General features: G+C 39.5%; 1 long non-coding RNA gene across 1 annotated transcript; it reads right to left on the bottom strand.

Moving 5' to 3' along the window:
• Positions 1–3,086: 3,086 nt before the first annotated feature.
• On the bottom strand, positions 3,087–13,670 carry LOC132066903 (uncharacterized). Its single transcript, XR_009416963.1, has 3 exons — positions 13,586–13,670; positions 12,888–13,427; positions 3,087–3,229 (listed from the first exon to the last, which is right to left on the bottom strand). It is a non-coding gene; the product is annotated as an uncharacterized LOC132066903 (long non-coding RNA).
• Between the last annotated feature and the right edge of the window lie 2,990 nt (positions 13,671–16,660).

Here is a 16,660-nt window from a genome sequence, read left to right as displayed (position 1 = left end):
AGGTACGAGTTAAAAAATCGGGTGGAGGATGACCAGTTCGAATTTGCCTACTAGGTCAACTGGTCGGAATCGAAACTATGACAGGCCAAGATAGAATGCTGATTCTGATTCCATATTTGGAAAAGATAGGTATCAGTCGTATGGTCACCAGGAAAGGCCTCGCTCAATGCCAGAACGGAGCCGGGGCAATCAGTATGAGAGACTAGTTTCGGATAGAAAGGGTTAGTTTGGTCAGAAAAGAGGAGGATTGCAGCCCAAGGCAGCAACAATTGATTCTGTTACAAGTAAAACAGAAAATCCAAGGTTGTCGGAGTACAACTTCAACATTGACTTGGTAGAATTAGTTGCGGTGATAAATAAAATCGATGACGTGAAACGACCCAGATCCATGAGGACTGATCCAAGCCAGAGAGACATGAGCTTGTTTTGTGATTATCATGGGACTCATGGTCATTGAACGATTGACTGTTGACACCTCAGGGACGAGGTAGCACGATTGTTGAAGGACGGTTGCTTAAGAGAATTCTTCAATGACAGGGCCAAGGATAACTACGGAAAGCATAGGGGCTTGGTGAAGCAAGAGCCTCAGACTGAGCCTCGCCATGTTATTAACATGATAACTGATGAACCCGAGCAAACTAAAGAAGTACATAAGGGGATCAATTTGTTCTTTTAGATCAACAACTGGAAAGGAAGGTATACATGGGCACCTGATTATCCCTGGAGCTCAGGCTTAAAGTTATTAAATTACTTATAGATAATGTCGACTGTTTTGATTGGTCTTATTCAGGCAAAACAGGTAAAAGGAATAACACGATGGGTGCGCTCAGGCGAAAGACTCTGGCACTGGAGCAGATGGATGTGTTATCAATAGGGAACAGAAGTATAAGAAAAATTTTACATCGTCCTAATGATCTGTTGATTTCCGTTTTGATCAATAGTATTGTGGTTTCCGGAATAGCCGTAGTTCCAAGAAGAGCGGTGAACATTATTCAGTGGGGAGTCATAGAATAGCTGGTTGAAATGGGCGAAATTGAATTGTCCAAGGAGGAAGCCATTAACTTGCTTCAATCTGGAGTTGTGGAGTTAATGGTAGCTACCGGATGCGGAGAAGGAAATGTGAAGTTTCGAGTAGTAGATGAGGACGAGGGTTTCAAGTTTGTACTGGGGAAACCCTGGATTCAGGATACGAACATCGTGATCTCAGCTCCCCCTTAAGCGATTGGAATTTTTGACTCCGAAAGGAGTCGAGTACGTCCTGACAAGAAATTTTAATGAGTGGAATGCCCGATAGAGGCACAGTCAAAGAAGTTGGCAAAAAAAAAACTTGCAAATAAGCTGGAAGAATAAACTAATGATGAGTGCGCAAAGGATATAAGTGAAGGACTGTTTGGTTGGAGAAAATATGCGAGAAGAAAGTGGAACAAAAAATCTTCAGGATTTTAAGGCCAAGATCGTTTTGAGGTGAGCTTAACTTATTTGGACAGTTCTTTCTCTAAGAGAGTTTTAATATTTATTGCAGGAAAAAGGATTGATTCCGGAACGCTACCCAGCAAGGATGGAGCCTGGAGGCAAGAAAGGATCGCAAGGATATTTAGAGGACTTATAGAACACATACTGGAATCTTTTTTCCTACGCTCGATTTTTGTCCCTTAAAATAGAGAAAGGGTTTTTCCGGCAATATTTTTAATGAGGCAGCAATAAGTGTGTTGCTCTGGATAAAAGCTCAGAAATCGAGAATAATCCCAGAGAAGCTTCTAAGAAGAGTGGCTGCAAGAATTTGATTAATTCAAGAGCTATAGCAACAAACCTTAAAGTTAGGTGTTGTAAGAACTGGGACTGTTGACTAGATATATACTAAGCTTGTTAATCAAAGTTTGTACGATTGTAATAAATTTGTTTCTCAAATGCTTGATTAATAGCTGAAAGAGAATTATAGTGGTATAATAGACTTTTCAACCAAAATTTTGATCGAGTATTGTTCACACTCAAGTTACTTACAACACTGCGAGTTTACACTTGAGCGAACAATGGCCAAATGAATCGGAGACATCTGATTCATCAGCATAATTATAAGGCCTTATTCATAAAAAAGAAAATTGAGCCGGATGATTCATTCCCGACCAATAACTCAAATATGGAGGTAATTAACCCTACAAAAATCAAACACGGAGATACATAAAACCCAAGTAAGTCAAATATAGAAGAAATAAAATACAAAAAGCCAGACTCTAGGATATTCAAATCTGGAGGAATCAGGTTCATAGTCAATTGACCAAAGAAGATATCATTTAAACTTTGAAAAATTCGTATTAATTCGGAAAAAATTTACTCCGGTTAAAGAACAGGATTACTTAATCTAAATGAACAAGAATTCACTGTGCACCTAAAGTTCAGCAAAAAGTATTGCACGAGGACAACTTTTTCGATAGAAAAAGGTGAAGTAGGGGAGACGTTTTCAGGAGCAACATTTCCGGGTAAGCATTGATTATTTGCATAGTCTTAGCATTGATTATTTGCATAGTCTTAACATTTCTTGCATTAGAATAATAAATTTTCGGAACAATAGAGAAAGGCATGACAATAAAATAAGCAGAAAGGTCATGTTTATTTAGCCAGAAATGGAGAATACTAAAAATACTAAGTAAATACAAAAAGGGCCATCATGTACTGGTGTTAAACTAATAAACATTCAAAGCACCTACTATTCTAAAAAATTGTAGCTAGAGTTTTTCTTATACGATTAGGAGTTAAACCTATGGGTTACTTCTTCTCAAACCTCTCTGAAATCTTTTGCGAGGACGAGCAGGAAGCAACTTGGTAAGTTCTTCGGTAGACATGTCAAGAAGAGGATCAAGAAGTTGAACTTCTTGAACCTCTCTCTTTTATGTTCTTGTCAAAAGAACCTAGCTTCCGTGTTACCCTGAGAAGCCTGAGGAATAAAAATAGCTAAGTTGTAGGAAATATTTGCTTGAAAAAGGAAAATTAAAAAAATTAAAAAAAGCAGAGCAGGAAAATAAGTTGTATTGTTAAGAGATAGAATGAGCCAACAGGTCGTAAAAATCAGCCTAGCCATGTTGCAAACCCAAGCTCATGATCTTATATTAATAATCAAAATATGATAAAATCATAGCATGAATTGACAAATGTCTGAAATGAAAAAGAAGTAACAATTCTGGTATAAAATTTTAGAGCAAGTACAAGGACTAATTGTCTGGAGCAATTTAGGCTGCAGTGTCACACCCTAATTTCTGTTAGGGTGTGATGGGCACCCGACCCTTATTTAGGGCCGAACGAACCCGCTGACTCACCCAATACTCATAATCTCTTTCGGCTTTCAAATCATGATATAAATATATATAACGAAAAATTTATCGAAGAACAATATGCTTTTCGTTTTTCTCAAATCAAATAAAATCTTGCAACATATGAAACTTATAACACAACGCATAATAATAGATCGGCTTACATAGCCATTTACATAACCGACATCTAATACCCACGACACTGTCTGCAAAGTCTCTAACACAGAACATGAATCCATATCATAATACTTTGACTCGGCGTACTTCGATAACCGGAGCTCGCCAATCCCGGCGGAACATCCCTACTAATATCTTTAGCTCACACGGGTGTACCTCGCGCGGCATGAAACGCAGCCCCCGAAGAAAGGGGTCGTACGGAATATATGCGAGTATGTAAGACATGAAATACAGTAAGCGGGATCATACTGAAGTAAAGAGTTCAGAAAATCATAAGACTTGCCTCTTTGAAAACATTTGTCACGCATATGCATATATCGATAAATAAAATCTTATCATAATCATATCGTCATACCATCGTACATATATACCGTACCCGGCCCTCTAGTGAGGGACTCGGTGAGTAAAATCATATCATAATCATGTATGCATGCAGATATACATATATATACATACCGTACCCGGCCCTCTAGTGAGGGACTCGGTGAATAGCGTGTCCGCCCCGCTAGCAAGTGGACTCGGTATGCCATCCGGCCGCCATCTCCATCTCATCACATCATCATATCATATATATATATATATATATATATATATATATATATATATATATATATATATATATATATATATATAGCCCGGCCCGCCCTCTAGTGAGGGACTCGGTGAATAATGCACAGAGAAGTTGCACGAATGCGTACCCGGCCCGGACTCGGTGAAAGACATATTGAGCTTGCACGAGCGTAGTAGTGAGAAACCAAATGCAAATAAAACATTTCCAAGACTCAATGAAATAGTCCAAACGGAATGTCATTTGAAAGTCGGACAATAGTCTTATCAAATATCTTTCGGAAACATAACATACATCATAAACGTATTGACAAAACCATTGGGTTCATGGTCATATTTAAACCATAGGGATCATAGTATTACGCCAAACCAACCCGAGTCCGCCTCGGAAGTTACAAACACTATTCACTTTAGAACTTTCTACGAACAAATCGAAGCGATCCGAGCCTTTATGCGAAAGTTACGGAAGTTCGTAGTTTCGGAATCGTCTAGGAAACAACTCTTTTTGAAAACAAACTTTTATGAAATCTTTGAAATCCATTTATGCAAAAAGAAACATAAGGACCATAATTTGACTACTTTAAGAATATGAATATCAAGAACAAATATGGATCATAAACATGCTCGGACCGCAAGAGTAGAGTTACCTCCTAATTCGTGTCATAACTTATTTTTAACTACGACATGCCAAAGAAAGAAGGGGCGAGCTTTACATACCTTAGCCGCTTCCTAAGCCAATCCGAATTCAAGTCTCGATTCTCCAAGGTCTACACAACGTCAATAAATATCGAGTATTAGTCATAAACATCGAAGAATCCAATTCCACGCCATTACTTTTTCTACCGAAATTTCGGCAAAGCATTTCTCCTATAAATCGGACATCCCGAGAATTCAACTCGGCTAAATCGACAACAACCAAACCAACAAACATGATAACGATATCCATAAGTGATTCAGAACGCATTCTAACATCAATAATTCCTTTCTACACAATTCGACAACATTTCATTTATTTTCAAATAATCTACGTACGATCGATTCGACTTCATTGATTATACGTTCAAGTATTGATCCGAAACCATTTAAACACGATTAAAGAACATTCCAAGCAATGCAATGTTCCCATGGCCAATGCACAACATGACCCAAAACTTGCCATATTCCACAAGAGCAATGACGACACATTTCTTTCCTCCGAATTCATAAACTACACCAATGCTCCGCATACTAGCAATCATCATTCTCATAAACACAAGAACCTATATTAAAATCATGTTGCTTTCCAAAACAGCCCACAACATTTACAACCCAACATGAATTATTAAACATCCATTTTCATCTTAGAATCTATAGCAACAATCAACCAAAACACTAAATAAACTTATTTCATTCTTGGCATACAAGACACCCATTTTCGGCCACAACATCAATACACCACTTCCATGATTTCCCTCATTTCTACACATTACGACAATACAAAAAAAAACATGCTAAACACAATTAGTTCATCCTTCCTACATCACTACACACACACGGCCACACACACATATATTCGGTTCAACACCAACATTCATATTTTCATGATTTTTGTCATAACACATGAAAAATAAAATTGAATCTCACCTTCTCCATGTAGCTTCACCACTCGGCTAACTTGATATTTTGCAAGAATAAAGAACTTGCTTGTTCCAACAATCATCCCATGTTAACGAGGACCTTTCATTTGGTAGGAAAACTACAAGAAAATATTTTTCCATGATCAAAATCTCTTGGACACTCTCTCTCCCTCTCGGTCGTTTGAGTATGGCCTTGTTCTTTCTTTTTTTCTCTCCAAGCTACTTGAATTTTCCTAAGAATGAAAATGATCCCTTGTCATCTTTTTAATTGCATATACTAGCCTTCCATGTGGCCATGGCCCACATCCATGTGGCCGGCCACCCTCTTTTTTTTTTTTTTTTTTTTTGAATTTCAACATTTCTATAATTAACTTTTGGCCCCAAATTTTCATAAAATGTCCAACTTCCCATAAGTTTCCATAATTTCACTTTTACCCCGAATTTTCCTTAATATCTCCATCCCATGAAATCGTAAAACACTTATGTCTTACAACAAAGTCGGAAAATAACCTCGTCCATAATTTGTCTCAACCAACTTAAAAATATTTCGACATACAAAATGCGAGATATAACATCCTTCCCCTCTTTAGAATATTCGTCCTCGAATGTTCAACTAGTCGTATAGGGTCTTAAGGATCTCGAGGGGGGGTTTCCTTTACTACCATAACATGCAATCTCATTTACCAATCGTATTTCTCTTTCATTTCCTCCTCAGATTCGCAAGTCATCTTCTTTCTGTTATTATTCCGCCACGGTGCCTTAACGGAAGCTACATCTTTGGCACGCAACCTTCTTGCCTTACAATTAGTGTAATAAGATTCGGTGCATCTCGAGTTAAGCTCTTCCTTCTTGTCAAATCCGATTACGTTCCTCACGGATGATATCTCCAAGTACACCCATTCGCCAGTCTGGAATTCTAAGTGTCGATACCGATTGTCGTCATATGATTTCTGTCGTTTTTGAGCTACTAATAGTCGTTCCCCGCTTTAACCATTTTTATCGATATATAATTCTGAAAGAGGTTGGCGTGTAAATTCATCCTCCTTTTAGTGGCCCGCTAGTTCTGATCACTTGCTTGAATTGTTTTACAATCTCTCTTTACTCATCTTGTTACATTTTCAACACATTGTCTCATGTCATTACCTTATCTTCAATCCGAATTCTTCTATCGTCCCCTTTGCTCAGATCTTGCTCTCAACTTTCCTGTCACACGTGATGTTGCAATTTTTACCCGAATGTACGAAGGGGTCAAATTATGCTGAAATCCGCCTCAACGTAGGTTCACTAATCCTTAAGTTTCACCTTATATTTACCTTTCTTCTCCTCCACCAGCGTCGGAATACATTTTTTTTTGTTCAGCCGTAAGCATGTCCTGTTCGTTCTCAGTACTAGTTCCACCTCGGTAATTTATCTCAAACCATCCTAACCTCTTTTCTTAATGCACCTAAGATATTATCACTGTATTATTGTTACCGACCTTACACTTTTCTCATTACGCATTTACTTGGTCTTACCTCCAGTGTATAATATTCATAGGTAACATGACTGCCCTTGCACGACCTGCATATTTAGTCTTAGTCACGATTGTTCCTTCTCTTAGTTCGTACCATCCCAAATCTTACTCCCGTGCTCGCATTTGCTAGGAGTCTACCTTATCATACTTCTTTTTCCCGCTTTTCTTACTTTCTACCATAGGAAATTTTCTACCGCTAGCAACCACTTACCGCCTACATTTTACTCTCTTTGATCCTGTATAGCCGTACCACCTTCCACAATGTCTTCGTAAGCTACTCATTACTTTCCTTTGTCGTATCCTTTCTTTAAGTCTCCATTTCCTAATATCACGTTATCCCCGATACTTACAATTAATTCCCAGCGCCATCTCGCTTATTACCCTGACTTCTATCCCTTTACTGCTGGCTTTTCGATCTCCTTAGCTTGTCTCCGCAAGGAACTTTACCTGCGGCCCAAGTATTCCTGTCCAGGACACTATAGCGTCGATTTTTCTTCGCTTTACACTTGTATCTCTCTCCTCGTTTGGGGTGTACTTATACTATTACCCAATTCTACTTTGCTCTATATCCGTATTTCCAATCTTACTTAGGCGGCGCTTCTATCCCGACATTTTGGTTCCCGTTGCCGTTCGTTTACTCGCTTTCTTTCTTTTCCAAATGTCGTTGCACTAACACCTTCCAAGCTTAACTTGTAGTGAAAACAACATCAGCTTGCCTTGTAACATTTGCACTCTTCATATATTTTTTTCCACTTGAACCTCGTTATTCTGTCCAATTAGTGCCTTCCATATACCGCCACGTTGATTACCGGAATACATATGTCTGCTGATCTAACCATGTACAGGATATCCTGTGCGTACCTATGTACACATATAGTCCCTACTATCTTGCTTACAAGATATCTCCAAACTCTATTCCAATTCACCCTAATTCTAAAGCTGCGATGTACTTTTTCCTCTTTATCAGTCTAATTCGCCCCGTTCTGCGCGACCTTTTAAGATTTCTGCCCACTTCTCAGACTCTTAATTTGTCTTTAAATCTCTAACTCCTCATTTTCTCCTTACGACGAATTTGTAGAACTTCCGGAAAACTTCCCGGGGGGGTCACCCATCCTGAAATTGCTCTCACCCCAGCACGCTTAACTTTGAAACTCTGGTGGAATACGATGCCTCAACGCCAGTATAATCACGTCCACCTCACCACATGACCTCCGTCACGTGATCTGAAGTAAGTCGAAGTCTTAACGGAGTTCGAAGCGCTCTTATAGCATAATCACTATTTTACCCCTCCTTTGGTCCTCAGTATTCGCCTTTCATCCGTGGATGTGATTACGAACTTTCGTGTCCCCAATGGCGACGAGCTCACTTTGATCGTCATCACTTATAGACGCTTGATCACCGGCCTTTGGATTTCTCGCTCCCGTTTTACCTCGTTCGTCTTTTCTCGTAACTCGAGTCTTTCACATTCCCGTCACCTCGTGTCCTTAGCTACACATGTCATAATCTACTATTATACTGCTATCTCGCTCTCTCCCCATTCTCTCCTTCCGATTACCCTTTCTTTTCTTACGTTCACTATCATTTCCATTATGGTATAGCGCTTATTCCAACTCTCTTTACAAAACTTGATAAGTCTCGCTTATTCTCTCTATAGCTTACTTTTCCGTTTCACACTTACTTTTATATTCTAGCTACGTAGACCACATCATAGCTTTAGTCGCTTTCTAATTAGGCTTTACTTATTTCCATAATAGTCCTCGCTATACTCATATTACATCTCATCGTAATCAATCCGATAATATAACACCCTCTTAATCCTTTACCTTTTTCGATCCACTTTATCCTTATTATTTCACCAGCTTATTAGTGCATTCATGCCCGTTGCAATTCTTTTCCCTCGCTCTCTTGTCTTAATCGCACTATTACCTCTTTTGACCCGCGTCATAATTCGTACAACAGGCCTTAATTAACATTTCATCAAAATTTACCAGCTCGAATCCCTTCAGATTACCAACACACATATATATCGAACTTCTAGTTATGGTTATCCCCAATTCCGCAATTAGCCTTTTTCTCGAAGTCGGCTGCACTCGTATCTTAGTCAAAAAAAATTTCATTACTATTGGCACACTTCCCAAGGCATATTACAAACTTATATCTTATTCCTTCTTTATTTCATAGTTTTCCAGAATCGTTACTATCTCAAAACTCGTACACAATGTGAAATACCAACAATGCCTCGCAGGCCAACATATATATATACATATCGCATCATATACACGGGGCTCCCAACATCATCGGCAAGAGTACAAAAATTAATAACATACCTTGTATGCCCAATTCAATCGGCACCTGTCACACTTTCTTGTTTACTTCCCCTTTTTGATCTCAACTTGTATTTCAATCGTACTTTAATATCTTACCCGACATATATCTTGCATACCTTTGCTTACCTGCGTACTTCGTAGCCTCCAATATCGTTAGTCGCTTTCTTCTGTCGATGCCATTTCTCTGCTGAAGTCAAAGGGTGTCGGAATCTCCTATAACTTGGCTCTACGGCACGATCTAAGATGTCAAAGAAGAGTAACCATCCTAGATGCCCCGTAGCCTCCCGTTTATAAATGTGGCGCGCTTCACACCATAAACGGGACTCTACCGTACACGACTTTGCGTACAACCCCAAGTGACGAACCGTCTCGATACCAATTTGTCACACCCTAATTTCTGTTAGGGTGTGATGGGCACCCGACCCTTATTTAGGGCCGAGCGAACCCGCTGACTCACCCAATACTCATAATCTCGCTGGCTTTCAAATCATGATATAAATATATATAACGAAAAATTTATCGAAGAACAATATGCTTTTCGTTTTTCTCAAATCAAATAAAATCTTGCAACATATGAAACTTATAATACAACGCATAATAATACATCGGCTTATATAGCCGCTTACACAACTAACATCTTATACCCACGACACTGTCTGCAAAGTCTCTAACATAGAACATGAAACCATATCATAATACTTTGACTCCATAGGTACTCGGGAGCAACCGGAGCTCGCCAATCCCGCCGGAACATCTCCTACTAATATCTTTAGCTCACTGGGTGTACCGCGCGGCATGAAACGCACCCCGAAGAAAGGGGGTCGGACGGAATATGTGAGTATGTAAGCATGAAATACGAGAAGCGGGATCATCGAAGTAAAGAGTTCGTAAAATCATAAGACTTGCCTCTTTGAAAACATTTGTCACGCATATGCATATATCGATAAATAAAATCTTATCATAATCATATCGTCATACCATCGTACATATATACCGTAACCGGCCCTCAGTGAGGGACTCGGTGAGTAAAATCATATCATAATCATGTATGCATACGTATATACATATATACATACCGTACCCGGCCCTCAGCGAGGGACTCGGTGAATAGCGTGTCCGGCCCCGCTAGCAAGGGGACTCGGTATGCCATCCCGGCCACCCGCCATCTCCATCTCATCACATCATATATATATATATATATATATATATATATATATATATATATACCCGGCCCTCAGTGAGGGACTCGGTGAATAATGCGAGAGAAGTTGCACGAATGCGTACCCGGCCCGGACTCGGTGAAAGACATATTGAGCTTGCACGAGCGAGTAGTGAGAAACCAAATGCAAATAAAACATTTTCAAGACTCAATGAAATAGTCCAAACGGAATGTCATTTGAAAGTCGGACAATAGTCTTATCAAATATCTTTCGAAAACCTAACATACATCATAAACGTATTGACAAAACCATTGGGTTCATGGTCATATTTAAACCATAGGGATCATAGTATTACGCCAAACCAACCCGAGTCCGCCTCGGAAGTTACAAACACTATTCACTTTAGAACTTTCTACGAACAAATCGAAGCGATCCGAGCCTTTATGCGAAAGTTACGGAAGTTCGTAGTTTCGGAATCGTCTAGGAAACAACTCTTTTTGAAAACAAACTTTTATGAAATCTTTGAAATCCATTTATGCAAAAAGAAACATAAGGACCATAATTTGACTACTTTAAGAATATGAATATCAAGAACAAATATGGATCATAAACATGCTCGGACCGCGAGAGTAGAGTTACCTCTAATTCGTGTCATAACTTATTTTTAACTACGACATGCCAAAGAAAGAAGGGCGAGCTTTACATACCTTAGCCGCTTCCCTAAGCCAATCCGAATTCAAGTCTCGATTCTCCAAGGTCTACACAACGTCAATAAATATCGAGTATTAGTCATAAACATCGAAGAATCCAATTCCACGCCATTACTTTTTCTACCGAAATTTCGGCAGCATTTCTCCTATAAATCGGACATCCCCGAGAATTCAACTCGGCTAAATCGACAACAACCAAACCAACAAACATGATAACGATATCCATAAGTGATTCAGAACACATTCTAACATCAATAATTCCTTTCTACACAATTCGACAACATTTCATTTATTTTCAAATAATCTACGTACGATCGATTCGACTTCATTGATTATACGTTCAAGTATTGATCCGAAACCATTTAAACACGATTAAAGAACATTCCAAGCAACCCGTGCAATGTTCCAAACAGCCCGGCCAATGCACAACATGACCCGAAACTTGCCATATTCCACAAGAGCAATGACGACACATTTCTTTCCTCCAAATTCATAAACTACACCAATGCTCGCATACATTTAGCAATCATCATTCTCATAAACACAAGAACCTATATTAAAATCATGTTGCTTTCCAAAACAGCCCACAACATTTACAATCCAACATGAATTATTAAACATCCATTTTCATCTTAGAATCTATAGCAACAATCAACCAAAACACTAAATAAACTTATTTCATTCTTGGCATACAAGACACCCATTTTCGGCCACAACATCAATACACCACTTCCATGATTTCCCTCCATTTCTACACATTACGACAATACAAAAAAAAACATGCTAAACACAATTAGTTCATCCTTCCTACATCACTACACACACACGGCCACACACACATATATTCGGTTCAACACCAACATTCATATTTTCATGATTTTGTCATAACACATGAAAAATAAAATTGAATCTCACCTTCTCCATGTAGCTTCACCACTCGGCTAACTTGATATTTTGCAAGAATAAAGAACTTGCTTGTTCCAACAATCATCCCATGTTAATAAGGACCTTCCATTTGGTAGGAAAACTACAAGAAAATATTTTTTCCATGATCAAAATTGAGGGACATATTTTCGGCCAGCCATGGCCGTTTGGCTTGCTCTTGTTCTTTCTTTTTTTTCTCTCCAAGCTTCTTGAATTTTCCTAAGAATGAAAATGATCCCTTGTCATCTTTTTAATTGCATATACTAGCCTTCCATGTGGCCATGGCCCACATCCATGTGGCCGGCCACATGGCTTTTAATTACATGAAGTGGCCAACATTTCTATAATTAACTTTTGGCCCCAAATTTTCATAAAATGTCCAACTTCCCATAATTCATTTTTTTGGTCCCATATTTCATGAAATATTAGTTTCCATAATTTCACTTTTACCCCGAATTTTCCTTAATATCTCCATCCCATGAAATCGTAAAACACTTATGTCTTACAACAAAGTCGGAAAATAACCTCGTCCATAATTTGTCGCAACCAACTTAAAAATATTCCGACGTACAAAATGCGAGATATAACATGCAGGTGGTGACCCAAAGTCTTCACTTCCCAGTCCATTCGCCTCAGGATCCTGGATGTCCTCGAGAGCCATTTCCGCAGCCTCCAAGTCGATTTCTACTTCAAGGAGTGACGTCGGAAGATCAAAATCAAGAGTGTTTGCCTTTTCGAGCATATCCATCCTTGTCTCAAGAATGGCTAAATCAGAACGAAGTCGTAATTTTTGACATTGGGCTCTAAGACGGTCACGAGAAACCTTAACACTAAGAAGCTGGCCTCGGATGTTATTCAAATCATCCTCGAGCCTAGCAACTTTGTTCTGAAGACCTACATATCAGGAAGTCATAATGCGGAGAGAATTCTCCCGGTCCTGTAACGAATTGACCATGTCTTCCAAGTGCATTCTTAGAGAAGCTTGAAGTGAATCGGAATCCCGGACCTCGACTTTTAACCTCTCTACCTCAGCCCGTAGGCTGGCATTGTCTTCCTAGAGCTTGACCTCATGACGGAAAGGAGCTAGGATCGTGCAAGCTCGGCAGTAGAGGTGGCAGCGACATGACCCTGAAACACGAATAATGAAAAGATTAATCGAATACACTGGGGACTTGCGAGGGAATTAATCTAGAAAGTGAAATAAGTAACCTGGAGGAAAAAATTGGCCAAATGAGTCAAAGAAGATTCCAAGTTGGAAACCGGAGGTTTTGGACGTGGAGATGAACTCGAAATTCCAGCTTCAACTGGAGGAATAAAGCTCTTTTGTGATGGTTCGCAAACTGGGGGAGTCGGATTCTTCAGGCAGAAATCGACAAGTGAATCCTTGGCTTCCCCGGTCACCTTGCTGGAATCGTCACGCAGTGGATCCTGGGCACCATAAACTCTCGACTGCTCGTCATCATCAGTTAAAACCACCCCGGGGCAAACATCCTGCTGAGCTTTGCTCCAAGCTTCCATGAGCAGACGCCGGTGCGTACCCAGGAATTGATTCCACCAAGAAAATAGAGGCATCGATTGGCTTACGCTTCCGACTGGAGGACACAACATTGATAATATTCGACAAGGCGGCCTTCTGAGTCTGGACTCTCCAGGGAGTAGGTTTTCGCACCGGAAGTCTTGTAGAAGGAAGTTTTTTTTTTTTTTAAAATAGAGCAAGAAGTTGTCAAAAATACGAAAGGTTGAGTGCGTCTCACCGTGGTTCTTTCCTCTCCACCAGTTGGATGCCATGCTCCTCCAAGATCGAATCAAATTGGGAGAAGCGCTCAATAATGCAACCACCCATTCGAAGATCACTACCAAAAGTTCCGGCTCAACGGGAACCGCTAAAAAAAAAGAAGTAAAAATGCCGAAGAAATGGTAAATGAGATATGGCCTGTATTGATGATGAAAAGAAAAGAAAAAACCTATTGGAAGACTTGCGAGTAGGATTCCATGCCTTCGGGAAGGGCTCGGGCTCGAATCGATGGAGATGGCTGGTTTGGATCATGATGAACATGTGAAGCCAACCTTGGATAAAATCATCCTCCGGGTTAACCAGGCTGCATCTTCCCCGGGGATATAAGTGAACTGATCTTTCTCGGAAAACCCAAGAAGCATACAAATGCATCAAATGATCAAGGGAGAAAGGAACTCTGGCTTGATTTGTCAGAAATTGTATGGAATAAACAAGGCGCGTATTTGAGGAGCAACTTAGTCGACACAAACCCGATACTGGCGGCAGAAGTCCTCAATTATCTGAGGAATATGAAGGCTAAAACCTATCACAAAAGGATAGGTATAAACCAAGGAAAAACCATTTGAATGGTGGTTTATCCTTGCTGCGGTACCGACAGCAGCAATTGCAATTTCAGTTGTGAAATTACAATCTGCACAAACCTTAGGTACGGTTTCAGCAGTGATGAACTACTCAATTTCTTCAACAGTTTTGTGGTGATCAACAGCGTTAAAGTCCTCGTGGTACTTATACTAGCAGGGAGGATATTAGCAGCAAGAGAGTTCAGGTTGATTTCTTGACTTGTGGGCGAAATTGGAGCCTTTCCAGAGTGGCGCCCAAGAGATGGGGTGTCGTTATGAGAAGATTGATTAGGAGAGGAATGAGACATAGTTGAATTTTTGTGAGAAAAGAAAATGCGTGGGCAATGAAGGTTATGAAAGAAGGATTACTTCGTCTTAAGAATAGAAAAGATTTGATTGAGTTTGTGGTTTGATTTCTTGCTTTATTATAACCCAAATGGGGGAGATGAAACGTTTGGCATTCAAAGGGACACAACTTCCTACGAGTGGCAGATTTATGTCAATCATCTTGATTAAAGGGTTGTCGGCGTTTCACAGTAGGTGCGTTGATTTAAGTTTGACGGTTGTCTTTTGAATGAATCAATGGGACGATTCGTTTTCCCGCCATTAAGTAAGGATAAGACCGGTGTTGTTTCAAATACACTCCGCGGTATCAGTTCTTTCCACCGGAGAGTTGGGGAAGGGGGGGGGGGGGGCGACTATCTGTATACATGGCAAAATATAGCTCGTCACGTGGAAATATGGTATTGGAACACGTGGCAGTAGAAGGTGGAACGTTGCAAGTTGTCTCATTTAATTCGAGTAAGAAGCCCGGAGACATCCAGAGCAAATCCACAAAGGAAATAGCCCCGAGTCATTAATAGGAAAATAATGTTATATGACCGGTCCAGTTACGAAGCAAGCGTTGCAATTCAATATTAAAGCTGCATATATTATTCATTATTAGTCATTATTGGAATTTAATCACAGGTTAAGAGCGGATGTATTTGTACTATAAAATGAGCCTAACAGCCCAAAAAAGCGCATCGAATAACAATCACTTATACCTATTCTTTTGCAATTCAGTCTTTACAATTTGCTATTTTATTCTTTTGCACCGGAATAACTCTCATTTTCGAGCGCAGTGAATATTTGTTTCACGGGAGGAAACCTAATGAAGGATTTGCTACAGCCTACAAGGATCAACAAAGCCCAGGCTTATTTATTCTATTATTGCCTATTTAACATCTCATATATTTTTACCTGATTGATTATAAGAGTTATCATTGGCTTTATTTCATTCATTTATAACAAAACAAATCACGTATCCTTTAAACCACAAACAAATTGAACTGTTCTCTTTTTAGGGTAAACAGTTCCTTTTTTCAGACTGCTTTATCAAGCTTTATATAGTATTTTGCCATGACTGCTTTACTTCCGTTATTTTTTTCCGAACTGCTTTGTTTTGCTTTTCTTTGAGCGAAGGGTCTATCGAAAGCAACCTCTCTACCTCCTAAGGTAGGGGTCAGGTCTGCGTACACTTTACCCTCAAACCCCACTTATGGGATTACACTGGGTATGTTGTTGTTGTAGTCTTTATTTGTGTAACTGATGGTGTGCTATTGTTGTAGTCTTTATTTGTGTAACTGATGGTGTGCTATGCTGTAATAGTTGATAGGTTGGATCCTGTTGATAGGGAGATGTACTAAGCTTGCCCTAGTACCGAGAGATTTTGATGTTCGGCTGGAAAATCATGTCTGGTTCCAACTTGAGACTGCTGTACATATTTCACGCTTTGGTAATATAACACCTATTTGCCAAAATATATATAAGATTCCAATCAAACATTAGATCTAACCTGAACGTTCTAATGTGACTAAAACTTAACCACAACTGATACTTACAAACGTATAAGCATTATATTCTTCTGCAGGTTTGTATGATACTCTTTTTATCTTTTAGGTATTTTGAATAAGCATATATCGCATACGTATAGCACATATATGATCAAATTGGGTGTTTTGAAT

This window comes from Lycium ferocissimum, chromosome 8 (genome assembly GCF_029784015.1).
Source record: "Lycium ferocissimum isolate CSIRO_LF1 chromosome 8, AGI_CSIRO_Lferr_CH_V1, whole genome shotgun sequence".
Classification (NCBI taxonomy): Eukaryota; Viridiplantae; Streptophyta; class Magnoliopsida; order Solanales; family Solanaceae; genus Lycium; species Lycium ferocissimum.
The sequence above is the reverse complement of the archived record's forward strand: the minus strand, read 5'-3'. Positions and strand labels throughout refer to the sequence as shown.